General features: G+C 41.5%; 1 protein-coding gene across 4 annotated transcripts in view; it reads left to right on the top strand.

Moving 5' to 3' along the window:
- Positions 1–24716: 24716 nt before the first annotated feature.
- PAK1 (p21 (RAC1) activated kinase 1) overlaps positions 24717–27472 on the top strand; it is a 169225-nt gene continuing 166469 nt past the window's right edge. Inside the window, exon 1 of one of the 4 annotated variants that reach the window (XM_012528181.4) lies at positions 24717–25376. The gene's annotated coding sequence lies outside the window, so the exon portion shown is untranslated. Of the gene's footprint in view, positions 25377–25638; positions 26709–27472 lie in introns of those variants that run through there. The other 3 variants (XM_058306030.2, XM_012528183.4, XM_071218281.1) reach the window with 3 other exon arrangements.

Raw genomic sequence — 27472 nt, 5'->3', positions numbered from 1 at the left:
CAAAACAAACAACAAACATGAAAAAATCAACTTGGGGAAGCCAATGTAGTTCAGTAGTTGAGCACCAGCTTCAAACCCTGGCCTAAGTATCTTAAAAAAATGTAACTGAGCTCATGGGAATGAAAGACACACTAGGTGAGATCAAAAACACATTAGAAGCATATAAAAGCAGACTCGAAATGATGGAAGAAAGAATAAGTGATGCTGAAGACTGAAGACCTGAAATCAAAGACTGAAAAAAACAGAGAGGGAAAAGAATGGGAAAAATTGAGAAGGGGCTGAGGGAGTTAATTAATAACACAAATACAACAACATACATGTCATGAGAGGTTGAGAAGGAGAAGAGAAGGGAAAGGGACAGAAAGAGTATTTGAGGAATTTATAGCTGAAAATTTCCCAACTGTCATGAAAGAGATGTCCAAAAAATGCAGTGTACCCCATCAGAATAAATCTGAATACACCTAGCCCAAGACATATACTATTACTCAGAATGTCAAACATCAAAGATAAAAAGAAAATTCTGAGAGCAGCAAGGGAGATGCAAACCATCATATACAAGGGAAGCTCAATCAGACAGTACAAATTTCTCATCAGAAACTGCAGGTGACAAGACAGTGGTATGATACAATTAGGATACTGAAAGAGAAAATCTGCCAGCAAAATTGTCCTTCAAATATGAAGGCGAGTTTAAAATATTCACAAACTGAAACTAATTTGGTTTGTAAAAAAGAATTCAGCTTTGCAGGAATATTAAAGGAAACCTTAGAGCCTGAAAGAACAAGACAGGAGAGGCTTGGAGAAGAGTATAGAAGAAAGAATAGCAGAAAGAATAACCAAAAGAGTGAAAAAATGAAAATAAGATGTGACATATGAAAACCAAAGAATAAAATGGTGGAAGTAAATAATGCATTGGCAGTAATATCACTGAATATGTTTGGATTAAACTCCCTAAAGTAATCAGCCAAAGGGGTGCTGATGCAAAGTACCAGAAATCTGTTGGCTTTTATTTTTATTTTTTTTAAGGATTTATTTATTTATCTCTCTCCCCTACCCCCCCCTCCCCGGGTCTGTTCCCTGTGTCTATTTGCTGTGTCTTCTTTGTCCGCTTCTGTTGTTGTCAGCAGCACGGGAATCTGTGTTTCTTTTTGTTGTGTCATCTTGTTGTGTCAGCTCTCCGTGTGTGTGGCACCATTCCTGGGCAGGCTGCATGTTCTTTCGTGCTGGGCTGCTCTCCTTATGGGGTGCACTCCTTGCGCGTGGGGCTCCCCTACGTGGGGGACACCCCTGCCTGGCAGGGCACTCCCTGCATGCATCAGCACTGTGCATGGGCCAGCTCCACACGGGTCAAGGAGGCCCAGGGTTTGAACCACGGACCTCCCATGTGGTAGATGGATGCCCTAACCACTAGGCCAAGTCTGCCACCCTGTTGGCTCTTATAAAGGGTATTTATTTGGGGTAGAAGCTTAGAGGTACCAGGCCATAAAGAGTCCAACTCAAGGTACTAAAGAGGTACTTTCTTACCCAAAGTCTGTTGCCTTGTGTTGATACAAGATGGTGAACGATGTCTGTCCTCCTTCCTCTTAAGGCTCCGTGGTCCCAGCTTCTTCTGATCTCTGCTGTAGGTTGGCATAAGCCTCATCTCTCTCCCTGGGGCTCATTTCTTTCTGGGCTCAGCTGCTGTGGTCTCTACACAAGGTCAGCTGTACACTATCAGGCTCATCTCTCTTCCCGGGGTTGTGTCAATGGAACACTCTCTCTCCCTGCATATCTGCTTCTGTGTATCTATTTCCATGTGAAAGTTTGTTTTATCGGTCCAAGGGGGCTGGGACTCAATATAGCGTCATACTTTAATGATGTGGTTGAAGCAAAGCCCTAATTTTAACATAATTTAATCAGACATCTCAGCTGAATCTAATACAATCAAAGGGTATCGCATTCAGAGAAAGAGACCAGTTTACAAACATAACCAATATCTTTTTTTAAAATTTGTAAATAATATCAAACTGCCACACTCCCCAATCAAAAGACACAGACTGACAGAATGGATTAAAAAAACCATGAGCCATCCATATGTTGCCTACAAGAGACTCACCTTAGACCCAGGGATATGAACTGGATGAAAGCAAAAGGTTGGAAAAAGATACTCCATGAAAATAGCAACTAAAAAAGAGCAGGAGTGCCTCTACTAATATCAGAACAAAACAGACGTTAATTGAAAAAAAATTATGAGAGATACAAATGACCACTATATATTAATAAATGGGACAATCCACCAGGGAGAAATAACAATAGTAAATATTAGTATCTATGCACCTAACTATGGTGCCCCAAAATATATGAGGCAAACTCGAGCAAAACTGAAGGGAGAAAAAGGCATCTATGCCATAATAGTTGGAGATTTCAACACACCACTCAAATCATTTGATAGAACAATTAGTTAGAAGATTAACAAGGAATCAGAGAACTTGAACAATATGATAAATGAGTTGGACACAACAGACATATACAGAACACTGTGCCCAAACTCAGTGGAATATACATTCTTCTCAAGTGCTCATGGATCTTTTTCCAGAATAGACCACATGTTAGGTCACAATGTAAGGGTCCAAATATAAAAAGACTGAAATTATACACAGCACTTTCTCAGATCGTAATGGAATGAAACTGGGAATCAATAACAGATATGAAAGATGTAAATTCATAAATGCGTGAAGGCTGAACAACATACTCCTAAATAATCAGTGGACCAAAGAAGAAATTGTAAGTGAAATTAGTAAATACATTGAGATGAATGAAAACATCATACCAAAACTTAGGAGATACATTGCAGGCAGTGCTGAGAAGGAAATTTATAGCCCTAAACTTCTATATTAAAGAAGACAGAGCTAAAATCAAAGTACTAACTGAACAACTGGAGAAACTAGAAAAAGAATAGCAAACCAATCCCAAAGCAAGCAGGAGGAAAGAAATAACAAAGATTAGAGCACAAATAAATGAAATTGAGAACAACAACAATAACAACAACAACAACAAACAGTAGAGAAAACCAACAAAACCAAAAGCTGTGTGCTTTAAGAAGATCAATAAAATTGACAAACCCCTAGCTAGACTAACAAAGACAAAAAGAGAGGAGATGCAAATAAAAACAAACAGAAATGAAAGGGGGGAAGTTATGACTGACCCCACAGAAATAAAAAGAGTCATAAGAGGATATTATGAGAAATGGTATGCCAACAAAATAGACAACCTAGATGAAATGGACAAATTCCTAGAAATGCACAACCTACACTTATGCTACAAAAAATACAAGAACTTACACTAAGCACATTTAAAGAGATTGAATCCATCACAAAAATCAACCAACAAAGAAAAACCCAGGACCAGATGGCTACACAGGTGAATTCTACAAAGCATTTTGAGAAAAATTAACACCAATCCTGTTTAAACTCTTCCAAAAATTGAAGAAGGAAAATTACTTAACACATTTTATGAAGCCTCATACCAAAGCCAGATAAAGATACTACAAGAAGAGAAAGTTACAAACCAATCTCTCTAATGAACATAGGTGCAAAAATTATTGACAAAATACTTGCAAATAGAATCCAACAGCATATCAAAAGAATTGTACACCATGACCAAGTAGTTTTTATTCCTGGTATGCAAGACTAATTCAACCTAAGAAAACCAATTAACATAATATACCACATTAGAAATCGAAGGGAAAAAAACACATGATCTTCTCGATTGATGCACAATTGGCATTCGACAAAATCCGGTATCCTTTCTTAATAAAACATTTTGAAAGATAAGAATAGAAGAAACATTCCCCCATATCATAAAGGACATATAGGAAAATCCACAGCAAACAACATACTCAATGTGGAAAGGTTGAAAACTTTCCCTCTAAAAATGGGAACAAGACAAGGATGTCCTCTACCATCACTGTTATTCAATATTGTACTTGTATCAACTCATGGATGTAATAATTAGAATATAGGTCAACAGATAATCAGATGAGGGTAGAGAATGGAAAACTGATGGTTAATCTGTGCAAAATTGGTAAAAAGTTCATTTGTAAATCTATGGAAATGAACAGATGGTGGTGAAAGCAGATCATAGTGTTTGCATCTGGCAAAGTAATTATATACATATGACAGTGGTTGAATGGGTAAGTCTAAGGACCTGTATATTACTAGAAGGAAAGCTAAACATATGTAACATGGGACTGTAAAACATAGTGAAACTTCATGTGAAATATGAATATGGGTAATATTGCATCAAAAGTCTTTTTTTTACAAAATATAAATACAAACAAATTGGAGAGATGGAGACAGAATAGCAGCTATGTATGACGGGGAGGAGAGAGATTGAGAAGTGATGGGTTTTATTTGCTTTTTATAATTATTATTATAATTGGAATAATGAAAATGCTCTAATAATGATTGAAGTGGTGAAAGCACAACTATGTGATTATACCAAATAACAGTGGTTGTATACTTTGGATGGATTTATGCTTTATTAATGTGTATCAATAACATTGATTTGTTTTAAAAAATAGGAGATGATGCTACAAGTTCTAGCTAGAGCAATTAGGCAAGAAAAAAAAAAAAGGTATCCAAATAGGAAAAGAAGATGTAAAACTCTAACTATTCCTAGATGACATGATCCTATATTTAGAAAATTCTGAAATATCTATAACAAACTTACTTGAGCTAATAAACAAGTTCAGCAAAGTGTCAGGATACAACATCAACATGCAAATATCAGGAATGTGTCTGTAAACATGTGTATTGAACAATTTAAGGAGGAAATCAGGGAAAAAATTCCATTTACAATAATAACCAAAAGACTCAAATACCTACGAATCAATTTAAACAAAGATGTACAGGATCTATATGTAGAAAACTACCAAACACTGCTAAAAGAAATCAAAGAAGACCTAAGCAAATGGAAAGACATTCCGTGTTTATGAACTGGAAGACTGAATATTGTGAAGATGTCAGTCTTACTCAAACTAATTTAAGGATTCAATGCAATACCAACCAAAATTCCAACAGTCTACTTTACAGAAATAGAAAAGGCAATTACCAAGTTTATTTGGAAGGAAAAGTATACCCAAATAACCAAAAGCATCCTAAAAATGAAGAGCGATGTAGGAAGACTTTAACTGCCTGACTTTGTTTTGACAAAGCTATGGTGTCAAAACAGCATGGTATTGGCATCAAAATAGACACATTGAACACTGAAATAGAATTGGGAGTCCAGAAATAAACCCTTACCTGTATGACCAAGTGGTTTTTGACAAACCTACCAAAGCCATTTTAATGCAGCAAAATAGTCTCTTCAACAAATGGTGCTGGGAGAACTAGATATCCATATCCAAAGAAAGAAAAAGGACCCCTATTTCACTTCCTATACAAGAATAAACTCAAAATGGATTAGAGACCTAAATGTAAAAGTCAGGATCATAAAACTACTAGAAGAAAATGTAGGGAAACATCTTCAAGATCTTGTGGTTGGTGGTGGTTTCTTAGATCTTACACCCAAAGCACGACAACAAAAGAAAACAAATAGATAAATGGGACTTCCTTGAAATTAAACACTTTTATAAGAATTTTGTCTAAATAGTTAAAAGATAGCCAACTCAATTGGAGAAAATATTTGGAAATCACATATTGGACAAGGGTTTAATATCCATGACATATAAAGAGATTCTACAACTCAACAATAAAAAGACAAACAACCTGATTTTAAAAATGGGCAAAAGACTTGAATAGACATTTGTCCAAAGAAGAAATACAAATGCCTCCAGCATGTGCCTTAACACTTTACAGGATGGGCAGGTCATCACTGCCTGGGGCACCCAGTTTTATCTTTGGATCATTCTGCCTACTCAAAAATTCTGGTAATAAGTAAAAAATCTGTTTCTGGGAGGATCCCACCTGGTTGGTCTTAGACCCACCCTTTGATTTCAAACATTGCAGGTCTGGAAGATAGTCATCAGTTCTCCTTTGTGGTGGCCCCAGGGGACATCAGCATGCCCTTGGAGTGACTAAAGTACACATGCATTTTTCAGAGTTAGCCAATGGAGGAAGCGTAGCCAAGCCAGATAACTCACAGCTGCTTTTCCAAGAACCAGAAGATCCTCTCCAATCCCATACCAAAGTTTTGAAACTCATTTTGTTGCTTTTTTCTTTCAGTAAGTTCACTTTCTCCCCATTATAAATCACACACGCTTATTTAGAAAAGTGAAAAATAGAAAGATAAAAGCCTTAAAAAGAAAGCTGGGCCACGAATAGCCTTGACTGTCTTGTCTTGGCATCTCTTCCTCTCAGGCTTGCCCTGAATGCCATTCTTTTCTAACAATCCCCACCAGCAGATATGTGCGCTATGCGGGCCTCGCCGGGTCTCCCGGGGTTGACGGGGTTGACAGGCGGCCAGCGCCGCGTGGAGCAGGGCAGCTGTCGGTCTGCTGGCAGTCCCTTACGGGCAGCCAGGAGGGCTACTCAGAGAGAAGAGGCAGCCCCTGGAAGGGACCGTCCTTCCGCTATCTGAAACCACTTTAGGCAAGATCTCTTCAGGCTATGCCGGCTCAAAGGGGACAGACAGAGCAGTGGCTGGTAAATTTTTTTTCTCAGCTCTTTTCCCTAAAATATGAGGTTCTTGCAGGGAGTCCACTTTTTGAGAATTATCTGAATGAAATGATATCTGACTTAGCATTTATGTGTCTATCACTGTTCATAAAACTTACAAGCAAGCTAAATGTTCAACAATAAAGGTTTATTTTTTAAAAAATCTATCAGCATGACTGTATATTTTCTGTGCTGGTTAAAAATAGATGCCATTTACAAAGACTTTTTAGTCACATGGAAAAAGTGTCAAAATGTGTTAGGTGTCTAGTATACACTTGACATACAGTTTCTAAATAAATATTTGTTGATTGAAAACGGAAAACAGCAGGATTAGAAACCATATACAGTACCGTCTCAATTACATAAATATATTTTTTGCAACAAAGTGAAAAAAATGTTATCTTAATGGTTGGCACCAAAATATTTCATAAGGAAGAAAATGTCTTTGTGAAAACACTTGTGAATGTTCAGTGGGTCAGCAGATGTTCAGCTCAGAGGGAGGGGAAGCTGCTTTGCATGGAGCAGAGAAGAATTGAGTTTATTGCTTCTGAAGAGAGGGAGAAGGCAGAAGGTATTGGTCAGGGCCCTTGTAATTGCAAATGACAGAAACTCAACTCAACTGGTTTAAGGGAAAAAAATTAAAACAAAAAACACAACAGGTGTCTAGGTTAGATATGGTTGGATTCCGAGATTGAAAGTTTGTCATCCATATTTGGGCTCTCTCTTCCCCTCCTGATTCTGTTTTCCTTTGTTTTGATTCAGTGGAAGCAGGTCCTTCTCAGGTGGTGGCAAAGATAACCAGTAGCAATGCTAGCTTATCTTCCTGCCAGCTCAGTAACCCAGGGACAAGAGTTCTTCACTTACTAAGAGTTCCCACAAGACTGTACCTAAACCGCAGTCTGGCCAGGAGGTGCAGAGTACAGATTATTTTGGAAACTTGTTTGGGTCACTGGAATAGGGTGGGGTAAGCCCTGCTCAAGTCATTTGAGAGAAGGGAAAAGGATGGTTCTCTAAAGGAAAACTGTTGTTTATTCCCATAGAGCCCCAGGAAGAGAGGAACCCAGGAAGCCTGAACCCTCACAGACGTCGGCAGCCATCTTGCTCCAACATGTGAAAATAGACTTTGGTGAGGGAAGCAACTTATGCTTTATGGCCTGTTATCTGTAAGCTCCTACCCCAAATAAATACCCTTTATAAAAACCAACCTATTTCTGGTATTTTGCATCAGCACCCCTTTGGCTGACTAATACAGTAGATATGTCCATTATTAACTCTCTGCTTATACTTCCTTCTAAAGAACTTGGCTTGGTTGTAGCTCCTGGAATGACTGAACCTTTAATAACACAAGGTCCTAACCCTCCAGCTGAATGGACTGGAGGTGAACATCAGATTCAGGTTAGACCAGCTGGACTATCTCTCTTTCTGTCTTTGGAATTTGAAATTATGTGAGTGAAAAACAAAGCCAGTTGGATGGTGCCAGGTGCTTTATTTGAAAGGCAACATAGAATGGGAGAAGAAAGAGGGCAATATGAAGCTTCAAGTTAAGTTTTATGATGGAGGGGCAGAGAAACCATAAGTAAGCAAAACATGTTGGTTTATTAAAAAAAGGGGGAGCAGAGAAGATATACAAGTAGAGATGAGAGACAAGGTAGGCTCAGAGGAAATAAAAGTGGCTTCTCTCATGAATATATATGCAAAACTCTTCAACAAAATACTAGCAAACTGAATCCAACAGCATATTAAAACAATTACATGCCATGACATAATTTATCCCTGTAATGCAAGGGTGGTTCAACATAAGAAATCGATTGATGTAATAAACCATATTAATAGAATGAAGGATGAAAACCACATAATCATCTCAATTGTTGAAGAAAAGGCATTAGAGAAAATCCAGCACATATTCTTGATAAAACACTCAGAAAACTAGGAATAGAAGGAAACATCCTCAACTTAATAAAGGGCATATATGAAAAAACCCACAGCTAACAACATATTCAATGGTAAAAGACTGAAATCTTTCCCTCTGAGATCAGGAATTGTACTGGAAGTTCTAGCCAGAGCAATTTGACAAGAAAAAGAAATAAAAGGCATCCAAATTGGAAAGGAAAAAGTAACGCTTTCCCTATTTTCAGATGACATGTTCCTATAAATAGAAAATCCTGAAATATCCACAGCAAAGCTACTAGCGCTAATAAACAAATTCAGGAACGTGGCAGGGTTATGAGATGAGCACACAAAAATCAGTGGTATGTCTATAGACTAATAATGAACAGTCCAAAGAGGTAATCAAGTAAAAAATTCCATTTGCAATAGCAACTGAAAGAATAAAATATTCAGGAATAAATTTAACCAAGGATGTAAAGAAATTAAAGACTTAAAGAAATGGAAGGACATTCCATGCTCTTGGATTGGAAGACTAAATTTTGTCAGGATGTCAGTTCTACCCAAGGCAATATACAGATGGCTCCACTGGCATGCCATTTTGGCAGTGTTGTTCTAGGAGACATTATGGGAGCTCCAGCCTACAGGTCCTCCAAAATTCGCAGCACCTCATTTCCTGTATTAAAGCCATTTTAGCTAGAATGGTTTCTGTTTCTTGCAACTGAAGCTTATCTGAAATACTCCCAAACTTGAGCTATTTTAAAAGGATTTCTGTTCCTTGTACCCAAGTGATCCCAGTCTAAGATACCAATGGGGGCAGTTCCGTGCGGTAGGGCTAGAGCTCATTCATTCAACCAAAACATGCCACTTAGTACCTGTTCTGGCAGGCCCTACACTAGGTTCTGGAGATACAGAGATTATTCATGAACAGCTTCTGCCCTCCAGGAATTCTAAAGGTAGTTGGCAGATAAACACACTAATGAATAAATCACAGAACAATGTGGTATGTCCTATAAAAGGAATGAATCAAATGCAGTGGCAGCCCAGAGAAGAGAACAGTAATTCTGCTTCCCCAGGGTATTAGGAGATGGCATTTGAACTGGGCTTTATAGGATGATTGAACCAGAAAAAAGAAGAGAAAAAAGGCTACTCATAACCCACAAGACTTGTTCGACCCAAAATGAATCCGTCACTTTGAATTCATCATTCCATTTAACCCTCATGATATCCCCATAAGGTAGGTATTATCATCTTGTTTTTACAAATAAGGAAACTGAGCCCCAGAGAGGTTGCTAATCTGACATTGTCATGCATTTAGACGTAGAAGGAGCTAAGGTCATAGAATCTACTCTAGACCACGTAAGCAGAAAAAAGATTTATTTCAGGGTATTAGATAGTTTGCAGAATCATTGATAGCACATAGAAATAGCCTCTATGCTGAGCTTTCATGAGTGATGCTGCAGAACTGGGCCACCAAGGGTGCTGTGCCCCGCCCCAATCAGGAAGCCTCCCACAAGGCTGCTTGCTCCAGAACCCTCCCATGTCTACCACAATTCATACCAGCATAAATGATTACCTTGCGCTCTGCCTCTTTTTCCACTTAATTCAGTTGTAAACTCAAGTCTTGCAAGAATGCTTCCTATTTGTGGACTCCAATTGGAAAGAAATCTAAGAAGTGTGAATTTTAGTTTTCCAACCTTAGTTCAGGAAGGCACTCCAGAAGCTGTTGGGCTGGATGTTGAAAGAGCCATTTCATCATTTCTGCCACATTCAGTTTGATGGGCTTAAGAACATTCATTCAACAAACCCTAAAGAGACTGACAATATCAAGTACTAATGAGGATGTGAGGAAATGGACATTCTCATACACTGTTGGTCGAAGTGTACACCAATAAGAATTTATTGGCGCATACTTTGGAAGCATCTAATATTAAAAGCATGCAAAGAAGAAAATAGCAAAAATATATGAGGAAAGTGGATTTGGCTCAACTGATAGAGCATCCATCTACCATATAGGAGGTCCAGGGTTCAAACCCAGGGCCTCCTGACCCATGTGGTGAGCTGGCCCACGTGCAGTGCTGATGTGCGCAAGGAGTGCCGTTCCACACAGGGGTATCCCCTCTTAGGGGAGCCCCATGTGCAGGAGTGCGCCCTGCAAGGAGAGCCACCCATGTGAAAAAAAGCACAGCCTGCCTAGGAGTGGCACTGCACACATGGAGAGCTGATGCAGCAAGACAACGCAACAAAAAGAGACACGGATTCCTGGTGCTGCTGACAAGAATGCAAGCAGACACAGAAGAGCACACAGCGAATGGACACAGAGAGCAGACAATGGGGTGGGGGGAAGGGGAGAGAAAAAAAATATGTGAAATTCAAGAATACTTGTTGCAGCATTGTCTCAGCATAAGTCTGGAAATGATCTAAATATCTATCAATAAGTGAAAAGCTAAAGAAATTGAAATGCTATAACTGTACAGCAGAATACTATTAGACATTAAAAGAAATTAGATGGATATTATTTATTTATTTCTCTCCCCTTACCCCCACCCCCATTTGTCTGCTCTCTGTGTCCATTCACTGTGTGTTCTTCTGTGACTGCTTCTATCCTTATCAGCAGCATCAGGAATCTGTGTTTCTTTTTGTTGCATCATCTTGCTGCGTCAGCTCTCCATGTGTGTGGTGCCATTCTTGGGCAGACTGCACTTTATTTCATGCTGGGTGGCTCTCCTTACAGGGCACACTCCTTGCGTGTGGGGCTCCCCTATGCGGGGGACACCCCTGCGTGGCACGGCACTCCTTGCGCGCATCAGTACTGCGCGTGGGCCAAATCCACACGGGTCAAGGAGGCTGGGGTTTGAACCGCGGACCTCCCATGTGGTAGGCAGAAGCCCTATCCATTGGGCCAAGTCCGCTTCCCAGATCTGCTTTTTTTGATTGTGATTTTCAGTAATTTTCTTTTTTTTTTCTGTAATTTTCATATATGTATGTGTGTATATGTGTGTCTTTTAAACCTTTTCTTTTTTTAAAAAAAAAGGATATTCTAAAATATGCTGGAAATCAAAACAAAAATTGAGAAGGGTGGTTTAAACCCAGAAGCAGCCCCAGTGGTAACTGAGGAGGCTTTCCACCAGGGAGGACCAAAGGTCCATGCTGAGGCCACAGTCTGCAGGGTCCATGGGAGCTGATCTAGTCTGACTCTGTCCTCCTGGAGGAGGAGCAAGGGAAGGGCGTGGGACACCTTCAGCGTCTGGGTCCTTGGAGGGCAAGGTGTGCCCAGGTCCTTGTCTCCACGGTGATGAGTCAGGGTGGAGCGCTCCTGGGCAGGGCATGGCGATGGGCAGTAGGGTTATGGGGTGGTGTAAGGTCGAATCCTTGCTCTCAAAAAGTCTACTATCCCAAGAATGATAATACCAATGACAATTCACATCTGAACTATTAACTTTTACTTAGATCCTTACAGCCCTTAACAATTTACAAAACACTCTCTTTCTTGTTCTCTTGTGATTCTCCCAACAGCTCTGTGAGGGAACCAGGGCATGAGTCACGTTCCATTTTACAGAGGAGGAAACTGAGGCCCAGAGGAGGAAGTGACAAAACTGAATTTAACCAACTGCTTTTATTTTATTTTTTTTCCTATGGAAATTATTTTTTTTCCTCTTTATTTATTTTTTCAATATTACATTCAAGAAATATGAGGTCCCCATATACCCCCCACCCCCCTCACCCCACTCATCCCCCCATAACAACAATCTCCTCCATCATCATGAGACATTCATTGCATTTGGTGAATACATCTCTGAGCACCGCTGCACCTCATGGTCAATGGTCCACATCATAGCCCACACTCTCCCACAGTCCACCCAGTGGGCCATGGGAGGACATACAATGTCCGGTATCTGTCCCTGCAGCACCACCCAGGACAACTCCAAGTCCCAAAAACGCCCCCACATCTCATCTCTTCCTCCCATTCCCTACCCCCAGCAGCCACCATGGCCGCTTTCTCCACACCAATGACACATTTTCTTCAATTACTAATCACAATAGTTCATGAATAGAATATCAGTAAGTCCAGTCTAATCCATACTCTATTCCTCCATCCTATGGACCTTGGAATGGTTGTGTCCACTCCATATCTATATCAAGAGGGAGCTTAGATTCCACATGGATGCTGGATGCAATCCTCCTGCTTTCAGTTGTAGGCACTCTTGGCTCCATGGTGGGTGGTGGACATTCTTCACCTCCATGTTAGCTGAGTGGGGTAAATCTAATAAACCAGAGTGTAGGAGCTGAAGTCTGTTGAGGCTCAGGGTCTGGCTATCACAGGGTCAGTCCAGAGATTCAGGTCCCCTGGGTATATATTAAACCCCAGCACCAACTACAGTTCTGGTAAAAGTAACAGGAGAGGCTTGTGAACAAAGATCACATCTGAGTACAGCTCCATCACACAGAAACACAAACTCCAAAGTAGGGCCAACTGACATGGCACTGCCAACTGCTTTTATGGCCGTTTATTCCCTGGGTAGGGGCACAACTGGGCCTAGGAATAAGACCCAAGGACAGCAGTGCTGGGCTTGTGGTGGTGCATTTCTATGCTGTGATGCATTCCATTCAGCTGCTTGACCTGAGAATTCCATCCAACTAAGCAACCTGTAGGGGCCAGCCCTGTTCTATTCCAAAGGGCAAGGCTGTTCCGTACATCAGGGAGGGGAGAACAAAATGATTGCTGCCTTCTTCTGTCCTCTGATTCTCACAAGGTGCTACTGTCCTGCGTTATTTTACATTTTCTTATTTTGCAATAGTGCTGGCATTGTTAGACGCAAGTGTTTCGATGTTTTTCAGTAGAATATTAAGCTCCATAATGGCAAGAACAGTGATGTCCACACTTAATTCTTAGGTATCTTCTAAGACTGTTTCTCATCTATTTTTTTGTTTCGTTTTGTTTTTGAGGTGCCAGGGGGCTGGGGAATGACCCTGGGATCTCGTATGTGGGAAACTGGCACTCAGCTACTCAGCCACATCTACTTCCCTGAGTTGGTTTTTATCATTTGTATTGCTTGTTGTTTGCTTTTGTTTTTTCCAGAGGCACTGGGAACCAAACCTGGGATCATTTGAGCCACATGCACTCCCTCATATTTGTTTTTTTAACTGCTACCCTTCAGTAAGAAATACAAATTACATAAGTAATAGAAATAAATTTCACAAAACAACATTTATCCTTAATGTGTGCCATGCACTCGATAATTCGTTATATTTTATTCTATGTAATTTCACTTTTAAACATTCTTTTGTCCTCAAATACAATGTGGTATCCTGGAACAGCAAGAAGACATTAATGGAGAAATGGGAAAAACCGAAATAAAATCTATAGTTTAATTAATAGTATTACATCAATGTTAATTTCTTAGTTTTGACAAATGTACCACAGTTACTTAAAAAGCTGGGTAAAGGGTATATTGGAACTCTCTTTGCAACTTTTCTTAAATCCAAAACGATTCCAAAAGAAAAAGCTTATTAAAACAAACCAAAAAAATTCTAGTTTTGACTATCTTAACTGATTTCATGAACCACTAGAGGTTGCAGTTCACACTATGAATGTTGTAAATGTCTGATATCTTCTTGGATAATGTTGATAGGCAGAGGTGTGATTTATGAGAGCCCTTAGGTCTCCTCTGACCGCCTCCTACGGCTGGCCGACCTCTCTCACAGCTTCTCTGCCTTGTCTTGGGCCATTTTACGTTTGTGTTATGTATTATCTGTATAGAAAAAGACTACCTGAACCATTAAGGGGATCCATGGTATATATTTGTTAACTCAGCTCCTGAAGGAATAACTGCTTCAATAACTTTGCTTGTAAATTTTCCAGTTACTTTAAATGTAGGAATTTTTTGTTTATAAACAGAAATCTAATATAAAAGCATTTATGAAAAAGCCTCAAGTAAAAAATATTTTTCAAAACTTTGGAAGAAAGTCTTCCTTGACAAAGTATCACTACCATCTTTGGGAGTTTCAGTGACAAAGGAAGCACAGCTCCTGTGGAAGAAAGTTAATTATTTTTAACTTTTGTTGTTATTTTAATTCCCGAGATCTCCTATTCATTAATGAAAAATACAGAAAATAAAGGTAATAAAAAGGAAAGTAAAAAATGAAATTCTAAAAAATCACCTGTAATTTCACTAGAAATAGCTATTCTTAACATTTTGACATAGAGCTTCTTCTACTTATACACACACGTAAATAAATAAAATTTTTAAAAACAAATGGTCATTATATTCAAACAATTTTAGAAGTGTCTTTCCTCAGGCGTTCCCTCATCCTGGAGTACATCTTCTCCTTTTTGTTCTTCACCTGAATACTTCTTATTTCTCCTTCTAGACCTGACATGTGATCCTATCTCTGGGAATTTTTTTCTGCCCTCCCTGCATTCCTCAACCCTGGAAAGATTAGGTACTACCTCTTAGGTATTCCAGTGATGCTTTGGCTATATCTTTTTTTTTTTTTTTTTGCTATCTCTTTTATACTTCCTATCTTAATTAATTGTTTACCTGTCTGTCCCACCATCAGGGAGCTCTTTGATGGCAGGGACCATGGCTAGAACAGGGTTTGTTGAATGGTTGGATGGTTGATGAAAGGATGGATGAACAACACAGTGAAAGAGATGGCGTCTCATGGCTTTTCATCTGCCATGGAGTGAATCTGCAGCCTCTCCGTCCTGCGGCGAAAGTCCGCAACCTTAGCCTCAACTAGGCCGCCATTAAAGAAGAAGCACTGGTAGAGACTGTTTGGAGGATGCTATGCTCCTCATCAATGGGATTTCAAAGACAACTTGAATGCCTGTCCTCTGGAGGAGCACATCCCCCAAAGTCCCACGGCAATCTGTACGTAGTCCTGGGCTCTAGCCCCTCGCTCCCTGGAGAGGCAGCAGACCTACTCTGCCCTTCTGAAAACTGAGCAGCAGAGGACTCAAGTTGCAGTCTGGGTTGTGTGACAAACGTGCTGTGGCGTGGTCTGGGACCAGCTACTCCCCTACCACAGTCTCAAGTTTCTCATTTTGCAACAAGAGGATTAGATCCACCGGTCTTTAATTCTCCTTTTAGCTTGCATCCTCTATAGGCTCATGAGTTAAGCCCTGACTGTTGATCTCACTCAGAGAAGACAGGACAGAGAGCAGTGAATGCTGCCTCCTCACTTAAACATGCGCACTGCTACGATCGCTCCATGGCACCTTGGACAAAGTACTTTCCTTCTCAGGACCTAAGTTTTCCCATCTGGAAGGTTAAGATTAGGCCAGCTTTTACACACTATGATTTTATGCCCAGGGTGCCTATAAATATAACCTTTGGAAGCCACCTAATATAAAGAGAGTGTTCCCTTTAAAAATGAACGTTCAGTCTGAGAGAAAATAAGATTGCATTAATTGATACTGTTTTCTGCTCTGTATGTTCTCAGAGCCCATCATCTTGCACCAAAGTAAGTGTTGTATCTTTTACAAAAATCACACTTTTTGGGAAACACAGTTCCTAAGCCCATTGCAAAGGTTATCACTGATTTGCAAATTTGCTGCCCCCCAAAATGGGGAAATGCCAAGCATCAGTGCTGCAACTGATGCTAAATTCTCAGTATCATCAGAATGTTTCACCTTTTATTTATGAAATAACAGAGCTTAGAGTTATTTAAAGGACATAGCAATATCGATAGTACCATAATATCAAGATTGAGTCTACTTTTTAATTAAAAAACACAATTATTGATTGTTATGAGGATTATTGACCACCAATATGAAATTTCAGTGATAAACAAAAATTTGGAAAATAATTTTTCTCATATAGCAAAGAATGAATAAATACATATAAAGAACAGGAAAAAGTCAGGAAGTAAATGCATCAAAATGTTAACAGTACATGAAAAGGTGCTTAATGTCATTAATTATTTTGGAAATGTAAATTAAAACCACAATGAAATACCAGTATACATTTATTAGAATGTCTACTATTGAAAAGACCAGTCAAACCAAGTGTTGGCAAGAATATCAAAGAAATAGAACTCTTGTACATTATAGGTGGTTATGCAAAATGTGTAACTAGTTTGGAAAACTTTTTCTTAAAAAACATTTTGGAAGTTTCTTAAAAATTAAACATACACCTACCATATGATATAGTAATTCCAATCCTAGATATTTACTGAAGAGAAAGCTTATAAAAACATATATCCACACAAAATCTTGCTCATGAATATTCATGGCAACTTTATAATAGCCAAAAACTGAGATAAACTTTTGGGGTGATGAATATTTTGATCATGGCAATGGCTTCACAGGCATATATATATATATATATATATATATATATATATATAAAACTTATCATATGGTGCAAATGTCCATCAACAGGTGAGTGGATAAACAAAATGGGGTATATATATATACAATGGAATATTATTAAGCCATAAAAAGGAATGAAGTTCTGATACATGCTACAACATGGATGAATCTTGAAGATATTATGCTAAGTGAAATAAGTCAGGCACAAAAGGGCAAATATTAGAGGATTCCACTTACATAAAATATTTAAAATAAGCAAATTCAGACAAATATAGATAGAGAGTAGATTAGAGGTTACCAGGGGCTGGTGGTGGTGGTAGAAAGGAGAGTTATTACTTAATGAATACAGAGTTTCTGTTTTGGGGTGATGAAATAGTTTTGATAACGCACGGTGGTAAATGATAGCACAATACTGTAAATGTAATTATGCTACTGAATCGTACATTTAAAAATGGTTGAAATGGCAAATTTTAAGTTATATATATCACAATAAAATAAACTAGAAAAAGGAATTAACTATTTATGAATCTCAGCATAATTATGCTAAGGGAAAGAAGCAGGTGAAAAATAATACATAACACATGATTCCATTTATATAAAATTCTAGAAATTGTGAACTAATCTATAATGACAGAAAGCAGATCAGTGGTTGCCTGGTGATGGGGAAGAGGAGAGAAAGATTTCAAAGGCATGAGGAGAATGATTTCACAGATGGATATTTGGACCAAAATATAAAAAATTGTACACTTTAAATTTGCTCAATTTGTCAATAATACCTCAACAAAGCTGTTAAAAGGTAAGTGGGGAGGATTTTATAGGCTAAAAGAGACTTAAGAGACATATAAACCAAATGTAATATGTGAACTTTGGTTTATTAGAATGAGGATTCACTTAACAGTAAAAAAAATCTGAAACCATCAACAGAAAAAAATTTTTCTTTAATCTTTTCTGTATTTTGTAAGTTTTCTATTAAGGGCACATATTTTTATTATAAACAGAAATTAAGATTATATATATTCATATATACATACATACATACATACACGCACATGTCTTTCTCTTTCTTTCTCTGTCTCCCTCTGTGTTTTAGTTTCCTAGGCTGCTAGAAGCAGATACCATGAAATGGTTTGGCTTGAGCAACCAGAATTTATTAGCTTATAGTTGTGAGGCTGAGAGAAGGTTCAAATCAAAGCGTCATCAAGGCAATGCTTTCTTCTGAGGATCAGCTGCCGGCAATGTTTGGCTTCTCTGCCACATGGAAAGGCACATGGCTGTGTCTGCTGGTATCTCCCTTCTCTTCTGGGTTTCAGGTTTCACTGACTTCAGATTCTTGCTTCTGTGGCGTTCTCTCTCTCTGTCTGAATTTCATTCTCTTATAAGGGACTCTGGTAAGAGGATTAAGTCCCATCCTGAATTAGGTGGATCATACTTTAACTGCAGTAACCTCACCAAAAGAGCCTACTTAAGTGGGTTTGCACCCACAGGAATGGATCAGACTTAAGAACACGGCTTTCTAGGGCACATGCAGCTTCAAACCACCACAGTATGTCTATAATTTTTCTAGAAAAAAGCAGGGATTTTTATCTGCTTATTTTACCAGTGTATTTTAAGTACCCAGAATAAGTACCTGGCACATAATAGGGCCTTAATAGATACTTGGAAAATGAATGAATAAATGAAGGAATAAGTGTTTCTGAATTTTTAGGCCCAATGTAGAACTGATGGATCAGAAAGTTGGGGGTGGAGCTGAGCAAGATGTATTTTCAGAAGTCCTCCAGGTATACCATGTCCAGAAGAACTAGACAGAACTGCTCTTGCCTTCTTCCCCTCAGTTCCTTAACTTCCCTGTCCCCAAACTTCAACTCTCTCTTGCCTTAAAATTTCTTTTTATGTTACCCAGATGGCTGACATCGCTGAGCCCTCAATTCTTTTGCCACAAGCACAAGATTTTGTCCTCCTACACATGCTCTTGGGCATCCCTCTTATCTCTGTTTTAAAAAAAAGGATAAAGGGAATAAGAGTTCCTTCATTCCCAGAGCTTGTCAGTGAGAAAAGCACAATAATGTGTTTGATATATATGTGTGTGTGTGTGTGTGTGTGTGTGTGTGTGTGTGTAGGGGCTGCTGTATAAGACATTGGTTATGAATCTGAAGTTTTTGCCACATAAGTCAGCTGAAATGGGAGTGTTAATTTATGGGAGCAGGTGATCCGGGGCCCATACTGCTCCTAAAAAGATTGAGTTGGTGTGTGCTGCCACCACAACCATGTGTGTGCATGCACACACACACAGTACTAAACTTTCTGACATTTTGGTTTCTGTACAACACAATGGACACACCATCAGGGGTAAAATATCTTGCCTCTGACTTTCTCAGGTACCCACCATCGTACATTAACTCCCATTCTCTGCTTCTACCCCTGGCTCTGAGAATGGCTAGAAGTCCTGAAAGCACATATGTAAGATAAACAGGTTCTAGCCATAAATGATTGAAAAAGTTTACTCACTTTGAAAAATTAGTTGTAATTAGTTCATTAAAGTGGAAACTGTGAGCACAAAATTCATATGGCAAAGATGGGTGTATATAATTCAGATTTATCAAGGGTTCCTACTTGCTCTTAAAGATTAGTAAATAATTGGTTTGGACTCCTCCTTGCTTCCATTCCATCTCTTGTGGATATCCAAAGCCCTTCTCAAGATTTCGGTTTTTCCCCAGGGGTCTTATCTTACCATTGGCACCTGGCCTTTTGGGTCTTGGTTCCATACCTCTTCTGTTCTGCAGTGTGTGGATCAAAACTCATGCCCTTCCTTTTCCACCAAAAAGTTCATGTACTAGTTTGAGGTTTTTATGGACCCCAGAAAATCATGTCCTTAGAGCTAATCCGTTCCTTGTTGTGAACCTATTGCAGGTGGGGCCTTTTGATTAGATGACTTCAGGTAAAGGTGACTTAATTAGATTACTTCAGTGAGGCATGGCCCAGGGTGGGACCTAATCCTCTTACTGGAGTCCCTTATAGGCAGGATGAAGATGGAGAAACACATGAGAGAAACCCACAGAAGCTAGAGAGAGCCGCAGGTAGAGCAGCCAGGAGCTGTAGCAACAGAGCCCAGAGGAGAAGGCGGAGACCAGCAGACACCACCATGTGCCTTCCTGTGTGGCAGAGGAGTCCAGGATTGCCTGCAGCCGCTCTTCCGGGGGAGAGATCACCTGATGATGCCTTGATTTGGACACTTTTCTTGGCCTCAGAACTGTCAGCTTGCAAACCAATAAACCACCATTGTAAAAGCCAACCCATTTCTGGTACATCGTTTTCCGCAACTTTTAGCAAACTAAAACAGTTACCTTGTGTCTGTTTGTAGTCACTCCCCAAACAACTGATCTGCTTTCTGTCTCCATAGACTTTCCTGTTTAAGAAATGGAATCATTCATTATGTAGTACAGTAGACTTGATGAACTGATTTGCTAAAATATTCACCAGAGCCCTCTAATCCTTTCCACTTTCCTATAGTTCATGCTCTTTCCTAGCACTGCTATTCCCTTTGAGTAATTTACTCTGAGTTTTATTTCTGTCTATGGATCAAGAAGATGCCATTATTTGATTGGGTTGTTTCAATCAATTTGGTGGGGTTGTTTCATGTCCTGGGTTACACACGTTCTCACTTTGCTCACTCTTTCAGGCTACAGAGATTCTTTTTTTTTTTTTTTTTTTTTTTTTTTTTTTTTTTTTTTTTAAAGATTTATTTATTTATTTAATTTCCCCCCCTCCCCTGGTTGTCTGTTCTTGGTGTCTATTTGCTGCGTCTTGTTTCTTTGTCCGCTTCTGTTGTCGTCAGCGGCACGGGAAGTGTGGGCGGCGCCATTCCTGGGCAGGCTGCACTTTCTTTCGCGCTGGGCGGCTTTCCTCACGGGCGCACTCCTTGCGCGTGGGGCTCCCCACGCGGGGGACACCCTTGTGTGGCACGGCACTCCTTGCGCGCATCAGCACTGCGCATGGCCAGCTCCACACGGGTCAAGGAGGCCCGGGGTTTGAACCGCGGACCTCCCATATGGTAGACGGACGCCCTAACCACTGGGCCAAAGTCCGTTTCCCCAGAGATTCTTAATCACAGTTAGTCATCATACAAGGACAAGGTGTCGATGAAAATAAAGCAATTGAAAATTCTAAAAATAAAATTATATTCTTTAAAACTAAGAAAAATGTTGCATATATGATATATCATAGACTGGAAAAAGTCCAGAGAGAATTAATAATTGGAAGAGACTACCTGAGGATTAATCCAGAACCTAGCATAGGAAGATAAGGTGATCAAATATTTGTATAATTAATGAGCATGGAGAATGGATTGTCTTAGTGATGCTTAAAGAAATAATGGCTGAGAAGTCTGAAACTGAAGAAATACGTGATATTCAAATTAAGAGCTCAGAGTAGCATAATAAGACTTAATCCTCACCTAAACACATTAGAAACATCAAGAATAAAGAAAAACTCTTAAACATCTACAGAGAGAAAGTAAAACAGATTACCTATGAAGGAATAATAATCAGAGTGACAGATTACTTCTCCCCAGCAAAAGATGTCATCTACCCATCAATGTAGGACATGATGTAAAATGCAGACCTCTATGGAAGATTAAAAAAACCCAAAAACAAAAACCACCCAATCCTCCTCTCCTGCAGCTGGAGAGCAGTCTGTGCTGGAAATCAGGTCCAGGAATGTAACAGTTAGGGTGGCAGAGATGTCTTGACATCTTATGTCTTATGCTAAAGTCAGAGTCCTTGAAGGTAAGGAGTGGGACCCTGAGACCTGAGAGGAGGATATTTGGGTATTTGCAAAAAAGAACCTTGCATCCCTTCTACTTGTTAACACAGAGCAACTGCTCCTTGATTGGAAAACATATTAGTTTCTTACTGGTACTTGTAATGGTTAATTTTATGGGCCAACTATAGTGCTTCGTTGGTTGGTCAAACATTAGTCTAGATGTTGCTGTGAGGATATTTTGTAGATGTAGAAGAAATTCTACCTCAAGACTGCAAAATCAATTTCTGCTGAGTTTCCAGCCTGCTGACCTGCCCTATAGATTTCCACACTTGACAGCCCCCACAATCACATGAGCCAATTCCTAAAATAAATCTTTATATATATATACATATTTTTATATATACACACACACATGCACATCTCCATACACATATTTCTCAATCTCTCTCTCCTATTGGTTCTGTTTCTCTGGAGAATCCTAATACACTACTATAACAAAGGATCACAAATTTAGTGGCTTAAGAAAACACAAATTTATTATCCGACAGTTGTGTAGCTCAAAAATCTCAAATGGGCTAAGTCTCATGGGGCTAAAATCAAGGTGCCAACAGGGCTCCATTTCTTTCTGGAAGCTTTGGGGAGAATTTGTTCCCTTGCCTTTTCCACCTTCTAAAGGCCAACGCATTCCTTGGCTCATAGTCCTCTTCCTCCATCTTCAAAGCCAGCAAGGGTGGGTTGTGTCTTTCTCACATTGATCAGTCTGACCTTTTATGCAGTCAAATCTCCCCCTTCCACTTTTTTTTTTTATTGTCCACCTTGCGACTTTTTGCATGCTGTCTGCTCTCCGTGTCCATCACTGTGCGTTCTTCTGTGTCTGTGTTTTTTTTAATTTATTTCCCCTCCCCGCCTTGTGGCTTGCTTGCTGTCTGCCCTCTCTATCTGTTTGCTGCATGCTCTTCTGTGTGTGTGTGTGTTTTTTTCCTTGTCTCTCATGTGGGCGAGACTGCCTGCACAAGGAGGCCCTGGGTTCATGACCCAGGGCCTCCCATATGGTAGACGGGAGCCCAACTGATTGAGCCACAGCCGCTTCCCTCCCCCTTCCACGTTTCAGAATCCTTGTGATTACATTAGATCCACCTGGATTATCCAAGTTAAATCTCCCCATCTCAAATTCCTTAAATTGATCACATCTACAAAGTCCCCATTGCCATGGAAGGTAATATGTTAAAAAATTCTGGGAGTTAGGATTGAACGTTTTTGGGAGGCCATTATTCTGCTTACTGCAGAGATCATGCAAAGACAGCCTAGAATAGAAGTTACTGGGTATATAATCTTTGGTTAAATTACTTAACCTCTCTGTGCCTCAGTTTCCTCATCAATAATATGGGGTAATGGTAGCATCTACCTTAGAGGGTTGTTAGAAATTTAAATAGGTAATGTTTCTAAAGTGCTCAGTACTGTACCTGCACACAGTAAGCACAAAATGAGCATTTATTAAATACAATTAAACATATTGATTTCTACGATGTGCGAGGCACTGTTCTAAGTACTAGGTGCTGTGAATATGGAGAGGACCATGACTCACTCTTAAGGATTTCAAGGAGTCAGATACACAAATACAGTACTACACAGTGTACTAAATGCCTTAAAAGGCATGGAAGTGCTACAGGCTCACATTAGAGTGAAGGCTCATGGAATCTATTTAAAAACTTCAGTTGAATGAAAAATTGAGTATGACATTAGCGGGGCTTTGTAGAATGAATGTCTTGGTCAGTTAGTTAAGGAAGGAAGGGCTCAGAGACATGAAGAAATATGCTGTGTTCAAAGAACATTGAGTAGTTCTGTAGTGCAGCTGGAATAAAGAGATTTGCAGTGTGAGATGAAGCTAGAAAGGCTGGAATAAGCAGCTGGGTTTTGAAGTACCAACCAAGTTAAGGAGTTTGGATTTTGTCCTGAAAACAATATAATCTTTGGGAATGTTAAAATGATTTGTGATTTGAAAGACTTCTCTTACGATCAGTGAGAATGGCTTTGGTCCAGGCAGTGGTGATTGGGTGAAAAGAAGAGCAAGGATTAAAAACTTCTTTAGGAGATTCTATAGGAATCATTTGTGATCAATTTGATATAGACATTAAGAGAAGGAAGAATGGGGGTGTATGTCCAGGTTTAAGACTTAGGGGGATGCTGGATAGTGGTGCATTCACTGAGACCAGGAAGGAAGGTAAGAAGAGTAGCAAGTTTGGGGTAAGATGACAGTAATAGAGCTAACATTTTAAAGGCTTAATATGTGTTAAATTGCATTTACTATTATGGCAAAACTGAGGTTTAAAGAGATCAAATTAAGGATATACAGGCCGTAATTATTATGGGGAAACTGTAGTTTAGAAGGGTAAACCTCCTATCAATTTTAGCATGCAACAAGCTGGGATTTGAACCAAGGCAATCTGATGCTAGATTTTAGCCGCTAATACTCAGTTTTGTATAACGTGAATTTGAGATTTGGTGGAGCATGCAAATGATGCTGTCCAAGAACCATTTGGAAATAAAAGATCTGAGCTCGGGTAAAGGTTTGGGTTGAACGCAGCCTGCAAGGTAAGAGAAAAAATAGGAAAGGGTGCACATTTTTTTTTTTTTCCTGTTAGCTCCCGGTAGTTCAAACTTCTCCATTACCATTACTCGGTCTCTGCCCCAACACACACACAAAGAAAACAAACCGAATAATAAATAGCTGGCTGTGAGATCTCCCGAGATTGGATAATTTTCAAATTCAGCTCCCGGCAATGAGCCAACGGATGTGGCGGTGCTTTGTAACCTGCAGAGGACCCTAAGCTCAGAGCATTGGCCATTTTATTCGACTCCCACCTTGCCATTAACGCCTTCCGGAAATCGCCCCCAAATCGCCCCTTGGAACAGCCGCGTGTAAAGAACCTGCAGCCGCAGAGCGCCAGCCCGGAGGGGAGACGGGGACGCAGTGACGTCACACGGCAGCCGGGTGATCCCCCGGCCTCTGGCAACAGGCCGCGATGACGCCATGCTGGGCGCTCCCCTCCCCCGCCCCTCGGATGGCCTTGCTCACGTGGGCGCCCCAGCCCTCCCCGCCCCCTACCACCTGCGGGAGGTGGGGTGGGCTGGGCGCCGCCGGCTGGGGCCGGGGCGGCGGCGGGCGGGGGAGACCGTGGGCCGGGCCCAGCCGCTTACAATAGAGGGCTGCGGGCGGGGGAGCGGCTCCCGCGGCGGCTGCCCGAGCCCAAGGTGCCGGCTGCAGGGTAGGCGCCCCCCTCACGGCTTCTCCTCCACGCTCCCTCCCACCCTGCTCGTCCGCCGCGCCTCCCGCCACCACCCTCACAGGCTCTGCCATTCCTACTCCGCGGACGCTTTCCCCTCAGACGCTCATCCCCTCCTTCCCGGAGCTCTGCTTCCAAGCTCTCCCTCGAAGAAGTCCGTCTTCCCCATCGACTTCCCACCTCTCCCCTTCGCGGCCACTCGAGCCTTTCACATCCCCGCCCCCCAGACTGCAGATTCTTCCTCCCACCACACCCCCTCCACCCGCGTCGCCGCGCTCCCTCCCACCCGCTCGCCGTCCCCTCCCTCGCCGATCCGCGAGCCCTGAGGGGACTCCCCGGCTGCAGCCGGGTAGGGGAGGCGCCGAGCGCTCCTTCGCGACAGCGGAGGGGAGCGAGTGAGGCGGCCGCTCACGCACACTCGCGCGCGGCCCGCCCGGCCCCGCAGCCGCCGTCGCCGGGGAGAAGGAGGAGGAGCCGGATCCAGCCGGGCGAGCGCGGAAGGTGAGAGCCAGCCTCCTGCCCGGTGCCCCAGGCACCTTGGGCTCCCCGGGCTGGGGCGCGGGACTGGGGGCTGCGCGGGGCGCCGGCGGGGCGGGGGGCGGGGACCCGCTCGTTCCGGGTGGCGGGGCCGGCTGGGCGCGCGCGCCAGGTAAGGGGAGGCGGGGGCGCTCCGCCTGGCTCGCCGCTCGCAGGCCACCAACAAAGGCCCCCGGTGCACGCCCCGGCGCGGCCGCGGCGCTCGGACGGCGGGGGCGCGGGGGACGGGGCTGGGCGGGGAGGGGGCCGCGAGGCCGGACAGGTCCGGAGCCTTCCGAACTTTGCGGTCTTGGGCGCTGAGCCAGGCCCGCAATGGGGAGCCTAGCAAAGGGGCGCCCGAGTCGCTCTTCACCGGGGAAAAAAAGCCCTTTCGAGAAGTGGGATATCAACTTTAGGGTCAACTCTTTGAAAAATCAGACTGCATGGTACTTGACTTCGGTAGCCCCTCCCTTATCCCGGGACTGCTCTGTAACTTGTGAAGTTAAAAATAAACGGGGAGGGAATTATAATTATTTTATGTTCATATTACATTTCAAAAGACAATTATTACAACCTTCACAATCTAGAATATTTTAACAGCAAACATTACGGGGTGGGGGGGGGTGTTTTGGAAGAAGAGAATCATTGAAGAAGTATTGGATGTTTGTGGGACGAAAGCACTTGTTTTTAAACCCCTTGAATAACTTCCTTACATTTTATTTCCCGAAAAAAGGAAGGATTAGTACTGTGGTTACCAGTAGAAATTCAGATTCATTAGTTTTACCTTTATGTTAAGAATTGTTCCTGAGAAAAATCTTTAAGTTACTGCTGCCTGTGTCTTTTGGACTTGGAACTCTGTCAGGAGGAAACACTGAGCAGTACAGAAAGGTCTCATCGTTCCTACCTGGTGACTGCACCTACTTCCCGTGTGACTTTGAGCAGCACTTCCAGCCTTACAGTTCCAGAAATTGGCTGTTAGGCCCTAGAAACAGGCAGGTAGCAAGCTCCTCCTCAGCTTTCACGATTGCCCTCCTCCCCCACACCGTGAAATTTTTGCTGGCATCTACTCCCTCTCTCCCTTGAGGCAGAACAGACTTCTCCCCGGTGGGGCCCTCGTAGGCCTGGTAGGATTTCTACCACAGCACCTGAAACATTTTTAGTTCCTACTTTGGGAATCCTAAATCAGGTGCCTATGAAAGCCACCCCACCTTACCTAAAAACTCTACCTTTCAAGTTCGGTTTTGGGGAACATGAGCCCTGAAACATTCCCTACAGCTTGTCCACACCCTTACCTGCATGAACTCATGGGTCTGTCTGGTAAGTTTGCTCATTCTGTCATTCATTTACCCAACATTATGGGAGTCAGGAGAGCTACTATTTCTGCTACGGCTTTGGGGATTCAGAGTCTGTTAAGACTATTTACTGTCTTCAAGGAGCTCAAAGTCTAGTGGGTGAGGTAGGCATGTAAACATTGACCGTCTGCTGTAATCTCTGGGGGACTTCAGTTGTACAGGAGCTGATGTGCAGTAACTGAGGCTGTTGGACCTGTTTTACAAGTCTGGTCCTGGCCAAAGTGGGTCCTGCAGGGAAAGTGGCCTACCTCTCATCCATAAGAGGGCGCTTGATTAAAAGCTTGTTTGGTTCAATCCAAGGTACATTTACTAAGATGTTATCAGCCCTCTGCTCAACTTTGAGGAAGCAGTGCCTATAAGGAGGGCACTCTGCTTCCAGAGGGATCTTTGTAAAACAAAAACCTGATCATGTTATTCCCCTCCACTCCCTGCTCCCCATTGCCTGAAGATAAATTTCAGACTTCTTAACTCTGAATAAGATACTCTCAGAGATCAGACCACTGCACATATGTTCAGCCTCACTCTCTACGTCCCTTGCCATGTTCTTTTCTCATCTCTGTTTTCGCATGTGCTCTTCTTTCTGCCTGGACTACCTGCCTGTCTCCTGCTCTCCTCTCTGATAGAGATGTTCTTCTTGGGCGTCTGGGAAGCAGTCCTTTAGTCTCTCCTATTCATCCATAGAATGAGTTTCTTTTCCATTCTCCAGCTCATGCACAAACCACTCTTACA

The sequence above is a fragment of the Dasypus novemcinctus genome, chromosome 10 (assembly GCF_030445035.2).
Source record: "Dasypus novemcinctus isolate mDasNov1 chromosome 10, mDasNov1.1.hap2, whole genome shotgun sequence".
In the NCBI taxonomy this organism is placed as follows: Eukaryota; Metazoa; Chordata; class Mammalia; order Cingulata; family Dasypodidae; genus Dasypus; species Dasypus novemcinctus.
Note: the sequence above shows the minus strand (reverse complement) of the source record. Positions and strands in the feature narration are given on the sequence as shown.